The 18,437-nt window shown below is 40.9% G+C and overlaps 2 pseudogenes; one reads left to right on the plus strand and one right to left on the minus strand.

Annotated features, from left to right (window-relative positions):
• Positions 1–4,443: 4,443 nt before the first annotated feature.
• Positions 4,444–7,975, minus strand: LOC102271986 (hsc70-interacting protein pseudogene; annotated as a pseudogene).
• Positions 7,976–13,521: 5,546 nt separating this feature from the next.
• On the plus strand, positions 13,522–14,042 carry LOC102281199 (eukaryotic translation initiation factor 1 pseudogene; annotated as a pseudogene).
• The last annotated feature ends 4,395 nt before the right edge of the window (positions 14,043–18,437 follow it).

Genomic DNA, 18,437 nt, shown 5'->3' on the forward strand with positions numbered 1-18,437 from the left:
GGAAAGGCATGCTCTGAAAGAAAGTCTGGGGTAGAAGGAATAGTGGTTAGAACCGTTGGGCTCTAAGTCAGGCTGCTATCGTTGAGCTCCAAGAATGCTGTTACCTGCCTGATCTTGAGAAAATTACTTAGATTTTCTAAATCTGTCTTCTCATCTAAAAGATGGCAGAAATAATTATGCCTATTTCATTAGTGCTATTAAGAGGGAGGATTAAATATAGTAATTGTGTAGTTGGCACAGAACCCTTATTAAATGAGGGCTATTGTCTTATTAGCATTGTATTAATGAGGATCTGCTTCAGAGATGGAAAAATAATCAGATGTAACAGAAGTCAGGAGAGAAGAGAATTTAAAAAAATATCTCCAGCGATAAATACTGAAAAGAAGTCGCTTAAGATAAGGACTCTCATGCAATACTTAAGGGTTATCCTATTCATATTTTTAGCATCTACTATTGGCTTATATTAAACTAGCAGTCAACTAAATCCACAAGATGTTTTTACACAAACTCCGGTCAGACGAGGTCTCCATCTTTCTGTACCTGTGTAGCTAGTGGCAAGATTTAATTTATGTACTACATTGTCGCTAACCACTAGCCTTGTAAGAGTAATTTGAATCTTTGATCTATTTTGCTTACATTAGGTGACATTTCCATTGTTAATGTCATCTGCATATTTGATATATATATCTTGTTTATTTTTGTCTAGTACTTTAACAGTTAAGTGGTAAGTTACGTTTATCTATGCTTCATTCTGTCTCCATATTTATTTCACATAGGGTTGTGATAAATAAGTAAATGCCTGAACATGCCTAGTACTGTGTGTAGCACAAAGAAGATGTTCCTAAATTCTTCCCTACTGCCTTCTCTCTTCTTCTCTGGATCACTCTTCTTTTTCTCTCCTTTCTTTTTAAATTTCTTTAAAACTTTGTTTTAACATATTGCCTTGCTTACAAAGAGAAACTACATATAGAATAGGATAGTGTTTTAAAATCCAATTGGCTGGGATAGATTAAACTGAATTTCATGCTTTGAGTTGGTGACAGCTCCTTAAAGTGAGGATAAAGGCATAAATATACTTCTGTCTCCTTTTCTCATGGTTCGCTAATCCCGGCTCGAATGCTCTACCTCCCATGCCTCTCTCCCACATCCCTCTAGACCCTCAAAACAGAGCACAGTCACTTCACTGCTAATAGAAATGAATTCATTGAGTATCTATAATGTGTACAGCGTCAGGTTAGGACTGAAGTTAAGATACTTGAAGCCAGAAACAGTCTCTCTGCCTTTTAGGACCTAATGAAATCTAGTATCTGGGTTTAATTCCCTTCTGCTGGAGTCTGTTTTCCTGTAAATCGATGATCCCATGCTAACAGCTGGGGAGAGAAAGAAAGGAGACCCCTGTGGATTTTGCCCTCCCTCCCAGGTAATATGTACATTTTGTACTTATACTCTTTCCTGGTTCCAACAAATATTTCTGAAACTTTCATTGTATGCCAGGCATGATTATAAATACTAAGGGTACTGTGGAGAATAAGGCAGGCAAAGTCCTTATTCTCATGGGATTTATAGTCTAGACGGGGTAGACAGACAATAAACACAAAGAAAAATGCATGGACAGGGCACTGTTCGACATAAATGTGATCTAGAGTATTTGAACAAGTGACACGCTGCAGAGTGGCTCCTTTGGGTTGAGTGGGCAGGAAAAGCTCCTCTAAGCAGGTGACATTTCAGCTGAGACCTGAATCACAAGAAAGAACCAGTTACACTAAGATCTAAAGAACATTCCAGGCAGAAGACAAACTAGTACAGAGCCCCGGAGGTAGGGATAAAATCCCTGTGTTCACAGGGCTGAAAGGAGGCCAGCGTGGCTGGAGTGCGGCACCTGAGGGGGAGAGCGGTGTGAGATAAAGCAGGAAAGCCATGGGCCAGATCACCTGGCAAGGCCTGGCCACCTGGGGGCCTGTGAGAGTGTCCTGGGGAGCTTCAAAAATGTTGGGATCCCTCCTCCAGAGATTGATTCACTTGATCTGAGGTGGAGCCCAAGCGACAGAAGTTCACAGAGGCCTCTGTGCAGCCTGGGTTGAGGATTGGTGATATCTGGGATTCACAAGCCGTGGTAGGGAGTTTGTATTTTCTTCTAAAGTGGAATGGGGAGTCACTAGGGCTATTTAGCAGAAGAGAGATGGGATTTGAGTAATTTATTTAAAAGATCCCCCTAGATGCTACATGGAGAAGGGACTATAGAGGATCAAGAGAGAAAGCAGGCGATTATTGTCTTTTTGTGGACATATGCTTTCATTTCTCCTGGGTAAATACCTAGGAATGGAGTCGCTGGAAACAACCCAAATGTCTATCAAAAGGTGAATGGATAAATAAACTGTGATGTGTCCATACAGTAAAATACCACTCAGCAATAAACACAAAGAACTACCGCAATAACATGGATGGACCTCAAAACCATTATACCGAGCAAACTCAGGCAGACACAAAACAGTATATACTACACTAATCCTCTTATGAGGTTTAGGAAAAGGTAAAACTAATCTGTGGTGATAGCAATCAGAAGAGGCTGCCTCTAGGGGCTAGAGACGACGGGAAGAGGTTTAGTAGAGAATTTATTAGGGTAATGGAAATGTGTATTTTGATTACATGAGTATACATGTTTATCAAAACTCCTTTGAATTGTGCACTTAGGATCTGTGCATTTCATTGTACATGGATTTTATACCAATTCAAAAAAAAAGAACTACTACACACCTTCTAGAATGACTTAAAAAATGCCAGGTGCTGGAGAGGATAAAGAACAACTGGGACTCCCAGATGTTACTGGTGGGAGTGCAAAATGGAAATTAGTTAAGTAGTTTCTGATAAAATTAAACAGGCGCTTACCATATGGTTCACCAATCTCACATGTAGATGTTTACCAAGAGAAATAAACTGTGTCACAAAAAGACCTGTATGTGAATGTTTATAGACAAAAGCAACAAGGGTTGTAATTAGGAGGCTCTTTGCAGTGTTCTGGTGAAAGATGATGGCATAGCCTAGGCTAAGATGTAGATGAAAGATAGGAGATGGAATGGAGACAGGCTATGGAGATGAAGAAAAGTCAGCAAGTTCAGGATATGTTCTGGAGGTAGAATCTGTGGGAACCGCATTGTCGATTTTGTGAGAAGGAGAGAGGAATCAAGAGTGACTTAAGGTTTTGGTATAAGCATCTGGGTGGTTGATGATGTCACTGACGGAGCTGTTGAAGACTGGGATGAGTAGGGTAGGGGAGAGGAAAATCAAAAGCTCTTTTAAACCATGTTAAGTCTGAGATGTTTATTAGACTTTGTGGATATTTTAGTAGTGGACTGCTAGAAAATATGCTTCCATCTTTTACTGTTAAAATATAAACTTTCAGGACTTCTCTGGTGGCCCAGGGGTTAAGACCCTGCTCCCACTGTAGGGGTGTGTATTCAGTCCCTGCTTGGGGAACTAAGATCCTGCACGTTACGTGCTGTGCTCAGCTGCTCAGTCATGTCCGATTCTTTGCAACCCAGTGGACTGTAGCCCACCAGGCTCCTCTATCCATGGAATTTTCCAGGCAAGAATACTGGAGTGGGTTGCTATTTCCTTCTCTAGGAGAGCTTCCTGACCCAGGGGTTGAACCTGCATCTTTACCACTGTGACACTTGCTGTGGCAAACTGCGTGGTGCAGTTAAAAAGGAGCTTTCAATCTGGTCAAGTGGAGAATGCTGTGATCGTAGGTGGCGGTAGAATGCAGTTCCTTGAGGTTGTGATAGAGTCAGTAACAGACTTATGAGAAGGGGGATTAGATATATTTTAGTGTTTCTCTATCATTGTGGACCCAACACATAGAAAAGACAGGAAAAAAACTTCAGGATGAAGCGAAACAATAAATAGTTTTAATCCAAGCCAGTGGTATAATCACTTGACTGGAGGTTTATAAGAACCAATCAGGCTTGAAAATTAGATAATGATATGATTTGGATTTAGGGATATGGGCTAATATGGCCATTCCTTGTAAGCTATCTACTGCTATATAACAAATTACCCCCAAATTTAAATTAATAAGAATATAAATGTTTATTATCTTACACAGTGTTTATGGATCAAGAATTTGGGATCAGCTTAGTGGGTTTTGTTTTTCAGTGGAAAGGGCTGCTTAATAGTTGTTCTTGTTTTAATATTTTTCAGGTTTTAAAAATGTTTAAAGTTTTTGATTCCCAGTAGGAAAGTATTATCTGAATGATTGTTTTAATGGCAAACCACTGAAAATTGTTTCAGCTTCATTTGGGACAGAGGGAGAGAGACTATCTTCAGAGCACCATAGCTTTTCCTTCGTCAGCAGGTCAGAAGTACACTGGATTGTTTTACTGTGACATCCATTAGGTGATCTCAGTTGCTTTTCCTTCAGCATGGGCTTTATTTGTCAGAAGGGCCTTAGGCTTGCCCTCCAAATTTGGCTGACGATTTACAGATGAGACTCACAACTTTTGGGCTGCTCTGATATTTCAACATATTGAAGCTCTGGATCACATCCTAGAAGGCCGTCATAACTTCTAAAACCTGCATGTCCGTAAGAACCTCTGGATCACTAGTAATTTCATTGAGCCCAAGCATTCCTGCCATTCCAGGCATACCCCATCCCATTCCAGGCATTCTTCCAGGAAAATTAGCAGGTGTTGCCCAGGGAAAGCCACCTGAAAAATAGCTATATTGAGCTCCTGTTTGTCTTCTGATTTCTCCCTCCTTCTGGGGTCTTCTCTGTTTCTCCCAAGCCTTCTTAACCCTTTCCATTTTTTCTTTGAGCCTTTGGTCTTCATGGTTTCACTCAGACTTTCTCTGTTGTTCAGCAGTTTTCTGGGCCCTTGGTTGAACTTCTTTCAGCATTACACTAACATTGTAATCTAGTTTACGGTCAAGGGCAGGACCATGGACTGCTTCTACCCAGTGGCCCAGAGGTACATGTGCTTTTCCTGCCCACTTGTAAGGCTGAGCTGAATCAGGATTTATTTCAGTATCTCTGTCAAAGTTTCAGATGGTAGCATTTGACTTCTGTAATTTGATGAAGACTCTGGCTCTCTTGGCATACAGAGAAGATTCAGCATAACGGCATCTGTAAACAAGTCAATGGCTTTCTGTAGCTCACCATCATTTAGGGCCTCAATGGCAACCACATTTTTATCATTTGCCTGATCCATCATCCCCTGTTATCTCAACATTTTCATCTCCCATTCCTTGGCAGGCATCAGTGTTTGATTCAATCAGACTTTACATTTTTATTATAGATGACTTTAGTTCAGACCCTCAGTTGTGTCCAACTCTTTGCGACCCCATGGACTGCAGCACACCAGGCTTCCCTATCCATCACCAACTCCTGGAGCTTGCTCAAACTCATGTCCATCATGTCAGTGATACCATCAAACCATCTCATCCTCTCTCATCCCCTTCTCTTCCTGCCTTCAGTCTTTCCCAGCATCAGGGTCTTTTCCAATGAGTCAGTTCTTTGCATCAGGTGGCCAAAGTATTGGAGTTTCATCTTCAACATCAGTCCTTCCAATGAATATTCAGGACTGATTTCCTTTAGGATGGACTGGTTGGATCTCCTTGCAGTCTAAGGGACTCTAAAGCGTCTTCTCTAACACCACAGTTCAAAAAGCATCAGTTCTTCAGTGCTCAGCTTTCTTTATAGTCCAACTCTCACATTCATATGTGACTACTGGAAAAACCATAGCTTTGACTAGATGGACCTTTGTTGGCAAAGTAATGTCTCTGCTTTTTAATATGCTGTCTATGTTGGTCATAGCTTTTCTTGCAAGGAGCGAGCGTCTTTTAATTTCATGGTTGCAGTCACCATCTGCAGTGATTTCGGAGCCCCAAAGATAAAGTCTGTCACTGTTGCCATTGTTTCTCCCATCTATTTGCTATGAAGTGATGGGACCAGATGCCATGATCTTAGTTTTTTGAATGTTGAGTCTTAAGCCAGCCTTTTCACTCTCCTCTTTCACTTTCATCAAAAGGTTCTTCAGTTCCTCTTCACTTTCTGCCATAAAGGTGGTATCATCTGCGTATTTGAAGTTATTGATATTTCTCCTGGCAATCTTGATTCCAGCTTCTGCTTCATCCAGTCTGGCATTTCGCACGATATGCTCTGCATATAAGTTAAATAAGCAGGGTGACAGTATATAGCCTTGATGTAATCCTTTCCCAGTTCGGAACCAGTCTGTTGTTCCATGTCCAGTTCTAACTTTTGCTTCTTGACCTGCATTCAGATTTCTCATGAGGCAGGTAAGCTAGTCTGGCATTCCCATCTCTTGAAGAATTTTCCACTTTGTTGTGAGCTACAGAGTCAAAGGCTTTGGTGTAATCAATGAAGCAGAAGTTGATGTTTCTCTGGAATTCTCTTGCTTTTTCGGTGATCCAGCAGATGTTGGCTAGTAGGTCTCTGGTTCCTCTGCCTTTTCTAAATCCAGCTTGAACATCTGGAATTTCATGGTTCACATACTGTAGAAGTCTGGCTTGGAGAATTTTGAACATTACATTGCTAGTGTGTGAGATGAGTGCAATTGTGTGGTAGTTTGAACATTCTTTAGCATTGCCCTTCTTTGGGATTGGAATGAAAAGTGACCTTTTCCAGTCCTGTGGCCACTGCTAAGTTTTCCAAATTTGCTGGCATATTGAGTGCAGCACTTCACAGCATCATCTTTTAAGATTTGAAATAACTCAACTGGAATTCTATCACCTCCATAGCTTTGTTCATAGTAATGCTTCCCAAGGCCCACTTGACTTCGCATTCCAGGATGTCTGGCTCTAGGTGAGTGATCACACCATCGTGGTTATCTGGGTCATGAAGATCATTTTTATATAGTTCTTCTGTGTATTTTTGCCACCTCTTCTTTATCTCTTCTGCTTCTGTTAGGTCCATACCATTTCTGTCCTTTATTGTGCCCATTTTTGCACGAAATATTCCTTGTATCTCTAATTTTCTTGAAGAGATCTCTAGTCTTTCCCATTCTATTGTTTTCCTCTATTTCTCGGCATTGATCACTGAGTAAGGCTTTCTTATCTCTCTCCTTGCTATTCTTTGGAACTCTGCATTTAAATGGGTATATCTTCCCTTTTCTCCTTTGTCTTTAGCTTCTCTTCTTTTCTCAGCTATTTGTAAGGCCTCCTCAGACAACCATTTTGCCTTTCTGCATTTCATTTTCTTGGGGATGGCCTTGATCACCACCTCCTCTACAGTGTTACAAACCTCTGTCCATAATTCTTCAGGCACTCTGTCTATTAGATCTAATCCCTTGAATCTATTTGTCACTTTCACTGTATAATTGTTGGGGATTTGATTTAGATCATACCCGAATGGTCTAGTAGTTTTCCCTACTTTCTTCAATTTAAGTCTGAGTTTGGCAATAAGGAGTTCATGATCTGAGCCACAGTCAGCTGCTGGTCTTGTTTTTGCTGACTGTATAGAGCTTCTCCATCTTTGGCTGTGAAGAATATAATCAATCTGATTTATGTTTTGACCATCTGGTGATGTCCATGTGTAGAGTCTTCTCTTGTGTTGTTAGAAGAGGGTGTTACTTACCTCACTTGATATGCGCTTCTTTGGTGGCTCAGACCATAAGGGATCTGCCTGCAGTTCAGGAGATGCGGGTTCAGTCCTTGGATTGGAAAGATCACCCGGAGAAGGGAATGGCTACCCACTCCAGTATTCTTATCTGGAAAATCCTGTGGACAGAGGAGCCTGGCAGGCTGTAGTTGGATACCACAGAGCAACTAGCACTTTCCTTCACTTGAAAGTTTGTCTTTATGTTTTCCTCTGCCTTCTCAGGATCTGGCTTTTCTTCCTTGGTATGTTCTTCTGACTTAGATTTATGAGTAGCAAGTGGTATTTTACCCCCATTACCTTCTACCCACTCCTCAGTAAGTACATTTCTTCAGTGTGCAGGACATTGGAATCTTGCTTACATATTTTTATGACGGTTCAAAGCTCTCACTTTGAGGATTCCTTGGTCCAGCAAGGCTGAGACTGAGACCAGGTTCCACACCAGGACCACACGGTAGGGTGAGACTGCTCAGTTTCGAGTCTGGATATCTCCTAACGTCGCAGTCAGTATGTTCGGCAGGACTACAGTTATTTGAAGGCTTCACTGGGGCTAGAGTAGCTGTTTCCCAGATTCATAAACATGGCAATTTAATTCTAGCTGTTGGTAGGAGGACTCAGTTCCTCACCACATAGACCTCTCCCTGGGCTGCATGAGTAGCTGGCTTCCTCCACAATAAACAATCCAGCAGTGTGCAAGGTAGAGGAAGCAATGTCTTTTATGACCTAGCTTCAGAAGTCATTCTCCATTGTTTCCACAGTATCCTATTGATTACAGGTCAGGCTCATTCAGAGTAGAAGTATCTACACAGGGGAGTGACTAACAGGAGGGTAGCATCATTGGAGGGTGTCAAGTCCCTTTTCTGGTTTTGTAGTTTATGATATATTAAGAGTATAAAGGGACTCTTCTTTGTGGTGTTATATGAGAAAAATTCCCCTAGATATTTATGGCTCCAGACCTTATATGCAATTCAACCAGCTTTAGAATGTCGTCAAAAGAATTTGAGAAGATAAACATTTTTTTAAGCAATAAGCATTTTTTAAAACATTGGGAAAGCTTACAATTAAATATAGAAATGTACTAAAAATGAAACACATGGTATTAGTATTTTTGTGTAAAGGATTCTGTATATTTAGTATTTTAAGTTTTTATAATGTTTAGAAGATCTAATAGAATAATAACACGTTATATGTGTAATGCTTATTTAAAAGGTGTAACTAAGTAATTGATTTGCATTTGTGATTTTAAGTGGAAATGTTTCAAATGTAAATGCAACATTAGACATTTAAAAGAACTTAAAATTAACATATTTATAAGATTAATTTATTAGATATATGTAAATTACTTAAGTACTTGAAAGTGTTTTTTGGTTTCAGTTGAATTTTTGGTCATTCAACAGAAGAACTTAATATATATATTTATATATATTAATATTTATAAAGTTATAAATTTTTTAAATAGATTAATTAATGACCAACCATTTAATGTGACCAACTATTAATCAAAAGTCCCTTTAGAAGGGATTGTTTAAATTTAACTATCTATAAAAGTTTATAAATCTATATATGTGTGTGTGTGTGAAGTCGCTCAGTTGCGTCCAACTCTTTGTGACCCCGTGGACTGTAGCCCGCCAGGCTCCTCTGTCCATGGGATTCTCCAGGCAAGAATACTGGAGTGGGTTGCCATTTCCTTCTCCAGGGGATCTTCCCAACCCAGGGATCGAACTCGGGTCTGCTGCATTGCAGGCAGACGCTTTACCCTCTGAGCCACCAGTATAAGCTAACATAAATATCTCCTTGGATTTTGATTTTGTAAAGGCAAGCATTAATTTTTCAAAACCAAAGTAACTTTTGAATACTTTTCTTTGAATGCATTAAAGTTCACCTTGAGTAAATAGATTTACTTGGATGGCAGGTGGGGAAGCAGGGGAAGAGAGATTTTGACTGATGGGTCAACCCTGCCTGGAGAAGCATGGGCCTGACTCGTGCTCTGGCCTGATGACTGAGTTGGTCCACAGTTAAGAACTCTTCTCTGCCTGGGCCCGAGGGTGCGGAGGGGGGCAAGGAGCCAGACCTCTGTCGGTACTGTCTGTTCCCCCTCCCACCTCCTTGAGCTCTTGCATGTAATAAGTGCCACACTAGCCTTAATTCCAAGTCACAGCATGATTCTTTCTTTCTCCAAAAAAGCTGAGCACATGGCATACTGGTCTTTATTAACTTGCTCTTTGATTGTCCAAGGGACTTCTAACTGACCTGCAGGACTAATTGTGGCTGTATTAAGCAATGAGTACAGTTAAAAAAAAAAAAAAAGCACATCAGCAAGTCCTAGACATAAAAGCTGCAAGTTCACCACATTGTCATAATATGACTTATAAAACAAAAATATAGCCAAACATTGATTAGTATGGGTTATAGCACAGACTCACATGTAGCTTTTGGTTGTAATATTGAAGTTTTAAATTTACTGTAACTGATCTTATGCCTGAACCTCCTACCCAGCTAGGTTGTGGACAGGAGCACTCTTAAATTTTCCATTAGTTGTATTTTTGTGTCTTCCATCAAAGTTCAACTCCCAGTTCATGCTCTTTGCCTGAGACGGCATCTGGATGCCTGAGAAGAGCCTTGGAAGTGCCAAGTGCCAGAGTAAGGGCTGCTGTCTGACAGAGGATGGCCTGATCTTCAGAGTGGCACCTGTCCAGTGCCTGGCCCTGCTGGCCTTCCCACCAGTTTTAGCGTCCACTCCTGCTGACTAAGGAATCACCACAACCTCTCAATCCCAAATTCTCCCGGAGGCCTCCTCTTGCCCTCCCCACCACCCTGCTTCCGCCCTCCTCTGCCCTTCAGCAGTGCAGGGTGCTCCTCCCCACTCCTATCCTGCTTTGAGAGTTCGTAGTCTAGTGGCTGAGATTAACACATTTTGTGGAAAAGGTGACATTTAAGCCAGAGTTTGAAAGGTGTGTGCAGTTTCAGCAAGCAGAGATAAAGAATAAAAAATGACTTCCAGGAAAAAAGAAGCATGAATATCAAAGGACACAAATGGTTCCTTTTTCCTTCCCCCTCCTAGTTGTATTTCTATAAAAATCATCTTCTTGGTACCGTGTGATCACATGGTTTCTGTAAGAATCATCTTCTGACCATATAATATTAGTTGCTGAATGTTGGTGGAATTTTTACTCAACAGGCCACTCAGTTCTTCCTTGGGAATTTTGAACTGAAACTAAGCAAAAAAGTAGTCACTTTCTCTTGGTTAACAGAAGTTAAGTTTTGGAGCTCTCGATGACTATGACCTTGAGAAGAGAAAGAAAAGAGGAAAAGAGAAAGGAAGAGTAAGAAAAAGAAATGGAGGGCATACAGAGGGGAAAAACATCACAGACCGGGAATCCTGGTGACCGTTGTGTCTCAGATTTTGGACATTCCTGTGGTTCAACTGCATTTCTGTTCTTGGGATCCTTGAGATATAGTAATACCTTTCTGATAAATTTCTTTTCCCTTCAGCTAAATTGAGTTTTTTGGATTTTGTTGTCATTGTCTTTTTTTTTTTTGCAATTCTCCTAATGAATTGTGTTAGTTTCCTATTGCTGCTGTAATGAATTATCAAAACCTGGTGGCTTAAAACAACAGTGTGTTCTCTCACAGTTCTGGGAGGTACAAGTCCGCAACCAAGGTGTCCGCAGCGACATGCTCCTACTGAAGAGTCTAGAAAAGATTACTTCCTTGACTCTTTCTAGCTTCTGGTGGTTGCTGGCAAGCCTTGGCATTCCCTGGCTCGTAGCTGCATCACTCTCATTTCTGCCTCCATCTTCACGTGGCCGTCTTCCTTCTGTATGTCTCTCTGTGTCTTCATGTGTCCTTCACATTAGGACACCAGTCGTTTTATTTAGAGCCCCAACTATCCAGCAAGATCTCATCTAAACTAATTACATCCACAAAGGCCACACTCTGAGGGTCCAGGTGGACATGAATTTGAGGGGATACTATTCAACTAAGTATACCATTCAACACACAAAGGCACTGGGGCTACAAGTTCAGGTCCTGTTTCGAGCCAGGTGCTTGAGGAGGTGGAGTGCTCTGCTGAGGATGCTGAGGTTTGCCCTCTACCCACAGAGGAGGCACAGAGTGCTGTATGCAGGAGAGTATCATGGTCAGAGTTTCATGGAGGATTGCTCTGGTCACAGCGTGCTAAATAAACTGGGGCCAGCAGGGCTAAGGAGGAAGGAACACCAGTTTTACTATTGGATAATTCAAGTGATAGGAAATACCATCTTGAGTCAGGATAGATGGTATGGGAAGAGGAGGAAGGAACAAGTGGGAGACATATTGCAAATTCAAAGTTAACCAGTTGTTGTTCAATTGCTCAGTCATGTCCAGCTCTGCAATTCCACGGACTGCAGCACACCAGGCTTCCCTGTCCTTCACAATCTCCTGGAGCTTGCTCAAACTCATGTCCATTGAAATAATGATGTCATCCAACCATCTCATCCTCTGTTGCCCCCTTTTCTTCCTGCCCTCAATCTACCAACATCAGGGTCTTTTCCAATGAGTCGGCTCTTTGCATCAGGTGGCCAAAGGATTGGAGCTTCACCATCAGTCCTTCCAATGAATATTCAGGACTAATTTCCTTTAGGATTGACTAGTTGGATTTCCTTGCTGTCCAAAGGACTCTCAAGAGCCCTCTGTAGCACCACAGCTCAAAATCGTCAGTTCTTCGGCGCTCAGCCTTCTTTATGGTCCAACTCTTACATCCATACTTGACTACTGGAAAAGTCATAGCTTTGACTATACGGACCTTTGTCAGCAAAGTAATGTCTCTGCTTTTTAATACGCCATCTAGGTTTGTCACAGTTTTTCTTTCAAGGAGCAAGCGTCTTTAAATTTTATGGCTGCAGTCACTGGAGTGATTTTGGAGCCCAAGAAAATAACTTGAAGTTAACCAGACTTGGCAGTTAATATGTTGTGGGTGGGAGGAAGCGAGCAAAGCAAGCGAAGCATCTAGGTGACTGTACAATATGGGTGGTCCCTGCACATGGCTGAGTGGTTGCCAAGTGAGAGATGGTATTACCCGGAGGTCTGGGATTAAAGGGAAATGCAAGCCTTGAGGATCCCACAGGGTAGACCCCAGAGACTTGATGAGTGGTCAGGGAGTTGGAAGTAGGCTTTTTCAGTTGGGATTACTTCCATGAAAAGCATCCCATGTTTGTATAAGAGGATTCCGTGGCATAGTCCTTACCTGCTTTTGCTTTTGTGTTTTCAAATACTCTTTACCTACATCAGGGTCTTTGTCTGGACAGTGTATTTTTTAATTTTAATACATGTTGCCAGGTTACTTTCCTAAAAGGCTGTAACAATTCACTTTTCTACTGGCATTGTATGAGAGTCCCCTTTCCTCCTTATTCCCACGATTGGTAGGTATTCACTCTTTAATTTTTGCTATCTGAAATTATGACTTCTTTTAATGGCTGCAAAACATTCCACCCTATCAACATACCATAAAATGCTTAAATATTTTCCTATTTTTGGACATTACATTGTTTCCCTTCTTTGCTATAATAAAATTAATAACCCAGAAATGGGCATTTTTACATAAATCTCTGTCTATCCAATGATACTTATAACGGCTGTTGTAATTTGAAAGAATATAACATAGATATAGTTTCCCCAGGCTCTTGCGTTGTTGTTTTTCTGCCTGTGTGCCTTTCTTTCATTTCACTGCTAATATTTTAGGTGGACAGAGGAGGGTATAAGAAAGGGAAAGGGTTAAAACAAATAGATTTGCCCAGTCACTGAGCCATCACCAGGGACTCAGCAGCCTCCCCGTCGAGCCCCCTGGCTTCCCCGCGCTCTGCCCCCCACCTGCCCACCTTCTCCCGCCTCTGCCTTCTGCTGGCCCTTTCCACCGAGGAAAGGAATCGTATCATATGTCTGCTATCCAGAACCTCCATTCGTTCGACCCCTTTGTTGATGCAAGTAAGGGTGATGATCTGCATCCTGCTGGCACTGAGGATTATATCCATATAAGAATTCAACAGAGAAATGGCAGGAAGACCCTCACTACTATCCAAGGGATCGCTGATGATTACGATAAAAAAAAAAAAACCAGTGAAGGCATTTAAGAAGAAATTTGCCTGCAATAGTACTGGAATTGAGCATCCAGAATATGGAGAAGTAATTCAGCTACAGGGTGACCAGCACAAGAACATATGCCAGTTCCTGGTAGAGACTGGACTGCCTAAGGACGACCAGCTGAAGGTTCATGGGTTTTAAGTGCTTTTGGCTCACTGAAGCTTAAGTGAGGATTTCCTTGTAATGAGTACAATTTCCCTTCTGTCCTTTGTCACAAGTTTAAAAACCTCACAGCTTGTATAATGTAACCATTTGGGGTCTGCTTTTAACTTGGACTAGTGTAACTCCTTCATGCAATAAACTGAAAAGAGCCATAAAAAAATAGATTTTTAATTTTCTATGAATTCTATTTCTGTCTGTCATTACTAAAGTGATCTGGAATTGCTGTTAAGCCATTATATATATATATTTTATTTAATATATATTTAAATAAATTATATATATGTGTATATATATATATATATATATATATATATATGGCTGTGCCAGTGTTAGCTGTGCCACGAGGAATATTCAGTCTTTGCACATGGGATCTTTTTTGGCTGAGGCATGTGAACTTCTTAATTGTGGCTTAAGGGACCTAGTTTCCTGACCAGGGATCGAAACCAGGTCCCCTGCACTGGGAGCATGGACTGGTAGCCACTGGACCACTAGGGAGGTCCCTGAGCTATTATTGATTCTCTAACTTTCCCTTGTCCATACATGAAGTTTCTCATTTAATGGAGGGAAGAACAAATGCATCCTAGTATCCTGGCACTGTCTGTAACCTACAAAACCAGCCTATTTTCTTAGACCTTGAAATTCTGAAAAGCATCAAACTTTTCTTGCCATGATGATGAAGAAAAAAGATGAGATTTAAATCTTTATACCATGAATGGTGTATGTTATAATTGTTGTTGTTTAGTTGCTCAGTTGTGTCTGACTCTTTGCAGCCCCAGGGACTTTAGCCTGCCAGGCCCCTCTGTCTATGGAATTTTTTCAGGGAAGAATACTAGAGTAGGTTGCCATTTCCTTCTCCAGGGGATCTTCCCAACTGAGGGATTGAACCCGCATCTCTTGCATTGCAGGCGGATTCTTTATCACTGAGCCAACAGGGAAGCCCATATGTTATATGACTGGAAAAATAAACATCTTTTTCTATATTCCTCTCCCTTAAACTTTACCTATTACAGTCAGAATGCTTCGATTGCAGAATTCTCACTTGAGCAAGGTTTTTATGTAACATTATTCATATTCTTGGCCTTGGATGCCAATTAAGTCTCTCAAGTCTAAAACTGCTTTGTTTGCTTTTTAAAGAGATCTGCCCACCTTACAGGCCTACAAGTTAACTCACCAGCTTGCTCCCTCCCCCCGTTTCCTCCCCAGAGGACTTTGCTTCTGTTGGTTTCCTGCCAGCTCTTACTTTCAAATTGAAATAGTTCAGTTTCTCTGTTTCTAGAACATAGAATTCATTACTCCTGGATTTTTGCCAACAATGTCCCTCTCATGTTTTTAAAACTAAGATGAATGTTACAGAGTGACCTAGTGGGCTCGACCCATGATTAGAAGTCAGTGAGTGATATATGAGATGTCTACATGGATGCTCTATTCTGGGCAGTGGAGCTGCTAGGGGAACAGGCCTCTGGTAGGGTGGGAAGGGCTTCGAGGGCGAAGCCTTGGGGCTGGAGTGGAGAAATATGTGTGAGAGATTAGGTAAGATCTGGCTGATGTGAGGCAAGACTCAAATTCTTCCCCTGCCCTCAGGGTCCTGGTGAGTCTCTACCATAGAAAGGGCATAGTCATTAATTCTTCTTGGCCATTTAGATGGAAAACAGAAAGCCAGGTGACAGAGAATATTTATAAAGGGCTCTAGGAAGAGCCACTCCTTTTTTCCTTTTTACAGTATTTTCAATACTTCTTTTCTCTTGCTACCCTTGCAAGCCTGCTTAGCCTTTTGTTTGTACTGGTACTGAAAAGGTGAGCCTTCCTGCAGGAGAGCAGAAATCGTAGGGACTTACACATCTGCATCAGCTTAGGCCACATGAATTTTTCATTCCTGTGGCTCTGTTGAATGACATTGGGAGATTTCTCTACCTTTTAGGCTACTTTCTAGGAATATGTTAGTGTTTAAATTCTTTTCCGATTGCCTATTTTTTTTTAAATTAAACTTTCCATTTTGAGATAATTGTAGATTCACGTACGGTTATAAGAAATACTGCTGGGACATCCTATGTACCCTTTACCCAGTATCCCACAATAGTAACATTTTATGGGAGACATTCTTGTAAAATATGATTGGCATTGATACAGTCAAGTTCTATAAGGTTTTCATCACCAGAAGGATCCCTCATGTTGCCCTTTTATGGTCACATAGGCTTCCCTCCTTCCCTGACCTCCTCATTATCACTTGGTAATCACTAATCTGTTCTCTATTCTTATATGTTGTCATTTCAAGAATGATATGTGAATTGAATCATACAGTGAATAACTCTTTTGTATTGGCTTTTTAAACTCAGTATAAATTCTTGAAGCTTCGTGTATGTATCAATAGTTTTTTTCTTTTTTTAACTGCTGAGTAATATTTCATGGTATGGATGTACTGCTGTTTGTTTACTATTCACTCATTGAAAGACATCTGGGTTGTTTCCAGTTCTTGGCTACTATGAGTAAAGCTGCTAGGAACATTTGTGTACAGGCTTTCATGTGAACATAAGTTTTCATTTCTCTAGGCTAAATGCCCAAGAGTGCAATTGCTGGGCCTTGTGGTAGTTGCATGTTTAGTCTTAAAAGAAACTGCCAAACAGTTTTCAGGAGTGGCTGGACCACTTTACATTCCCACAAGCAATGTATGAGCAATTTAGTTTCTCCACATCCTTGCCAGCATTTGGTGTTGCCACTATTTTTTTTTTAAATTTTAGTCATTTTGATAGTAGTGTAGTGATACCTCTTTGTGGTTTAAATCTGCATTATTTTCCTGATGGCTAATTATATTGAGCATCTTTTCAAATGCTTATTTGCCATCTGTATATCCTCTTCGGGAAATGTGTTCATGGTTTTAGCCCATTTCCTAATTGAATTGTTTGATTTTTTTCAAATTGTTGAGTTTTAAGTGTTCTCCATATATTCTAGATACTAATTCTTTGTTGAATATGTGGTTTGCAAATATTTTCCTCAGCCTATAGCTTGATATTTCATTCTCTTAACAGGGACTTTTGGAAAGAAAACATTTAATTTTGAGAGACCCATATCTACCAGTTTTTCCTTATATGGATTCTGCTATTGGTGTCAAGTGTAAGAACTCTTTGTCTAGCCATAGATCCCCAAATTTTTTCCTGTATTTTTTTCTCAAAGTTTTATAATTTTACATTTAAGTCTGTGCCACATATTTTAATAAGTAACTTTTTACATCTCTACTGTCTGAAATAAGTCTTAGCATGTAGAATCCTTTCTGCCCTCATTTTCTTTCTCAATCTAGTGAGCGTGAACTGACTCACGTCCCTGATACTAAATCACAGTACAATTTCTGACTGGGTACTTGATTCTGAGTTTGTAATGAGTTAGTTGAGTCATACACTTAAAAGCGTGAACTCTGGAGGCAGACTGCTTGGGTTCAAGCAGTTCCTGGTGCCACCTCTCAGAAGCTTTATGATCTTTGGCAAATTAGTTAATCCCCCTGAATGTCAGTTTTTCACATCATTTAGATCTGGATCTGGATGAAAATAATAATTCCTACTTCTCAGGTTGTTGTGAGAAGAAAATGTGATATTAGGTGTGAAATGCTTAGTGCAGTGCCTGGCACATGCACAGAAAACATTCAATAATTGTTTCTTTTCCTCTTTCCTGCTCCCTGTGCAGATTCTCCTGGCATCTTCCCCACAATCTCCATTTCTTTCTTCCTACTTCTTTTGTTCTTAATTATTCTACTTCATTTATGAAACCTGCTTAACCTATTTCAGCATTGTTTAGATTACCTACAAGTTATTGTGGCATTTTTATATGTGGTCAGATTACCTTTATTGCTTCTGTTGGTATTATGTGTGCATGCTCAGTTGTGTCCAACTCTTTGCAACCCTATGGACTGAAGCCCACCAGGCTCCTCTGTCCATGGGATTTTCCTGGCAAGAATACTGGAGTGGGTTGCCATTTCCTCCTCCAGAGGATCTTCCTGACTCGGGGATTGAACCCATGTCTCCTGCATTTCAGGAGGATTCTTTTACTGCTGAGCCACCGGGGAAGCCCATGGAGCTTTCCATACATGTCTCTTTGAGAGCATACTGCTCACCCTCCACAGAGTCTAGCTCTATGCTGAATAATTGGCAAATACTCAGCAAGTCCCTTGGAGAAGGAAATGGCAACCCGTTCCAGTACTCTTGCCTGGAAAATCCCGTGGACAGAGAAGCCTGGTAGGCTACAGTCCATGGAGTCGCTAAGAGTCGGCACTACTGAGCGACTTCACTTTCACTTTTCACTTTTCACTTTCATGCATTGGAGAAGGAAATGGCAACCCACTCCAGTGTTCTTGCCTGGAGAATCCCAGGGACGGGGGAACCTGGTGGGCTGCCTTCTATGAGGTCGCACAGAGTTGGACACGACTGAAGCGACTTAGCAGCAGCAGCAGCAAGTCCCCAATCATTAACAATGGTGAATCTAAATTACAACCTGTTTCATTGAAAGCAATTTGGCACAATGAATCTGAAGCCTTAAAACTTTTGACCTAGTAATTTACTTCAAA

Source organism: Bos mutus, chromosome 17 (assembly GCF_027580195.1).
Source record: "Bos mutus isolate GX-2022 chromosome 17, NWIPB_WYAK_1.1, whole genome shotgun sequence".
In the NCBI taxonomy this organism is placed as follows: domain Eukaryota; kingdom Metazoa; phylum Chordata; class Mammalia; order Artiodactyla; family Bovidae; genus Bos; species Bos mutus.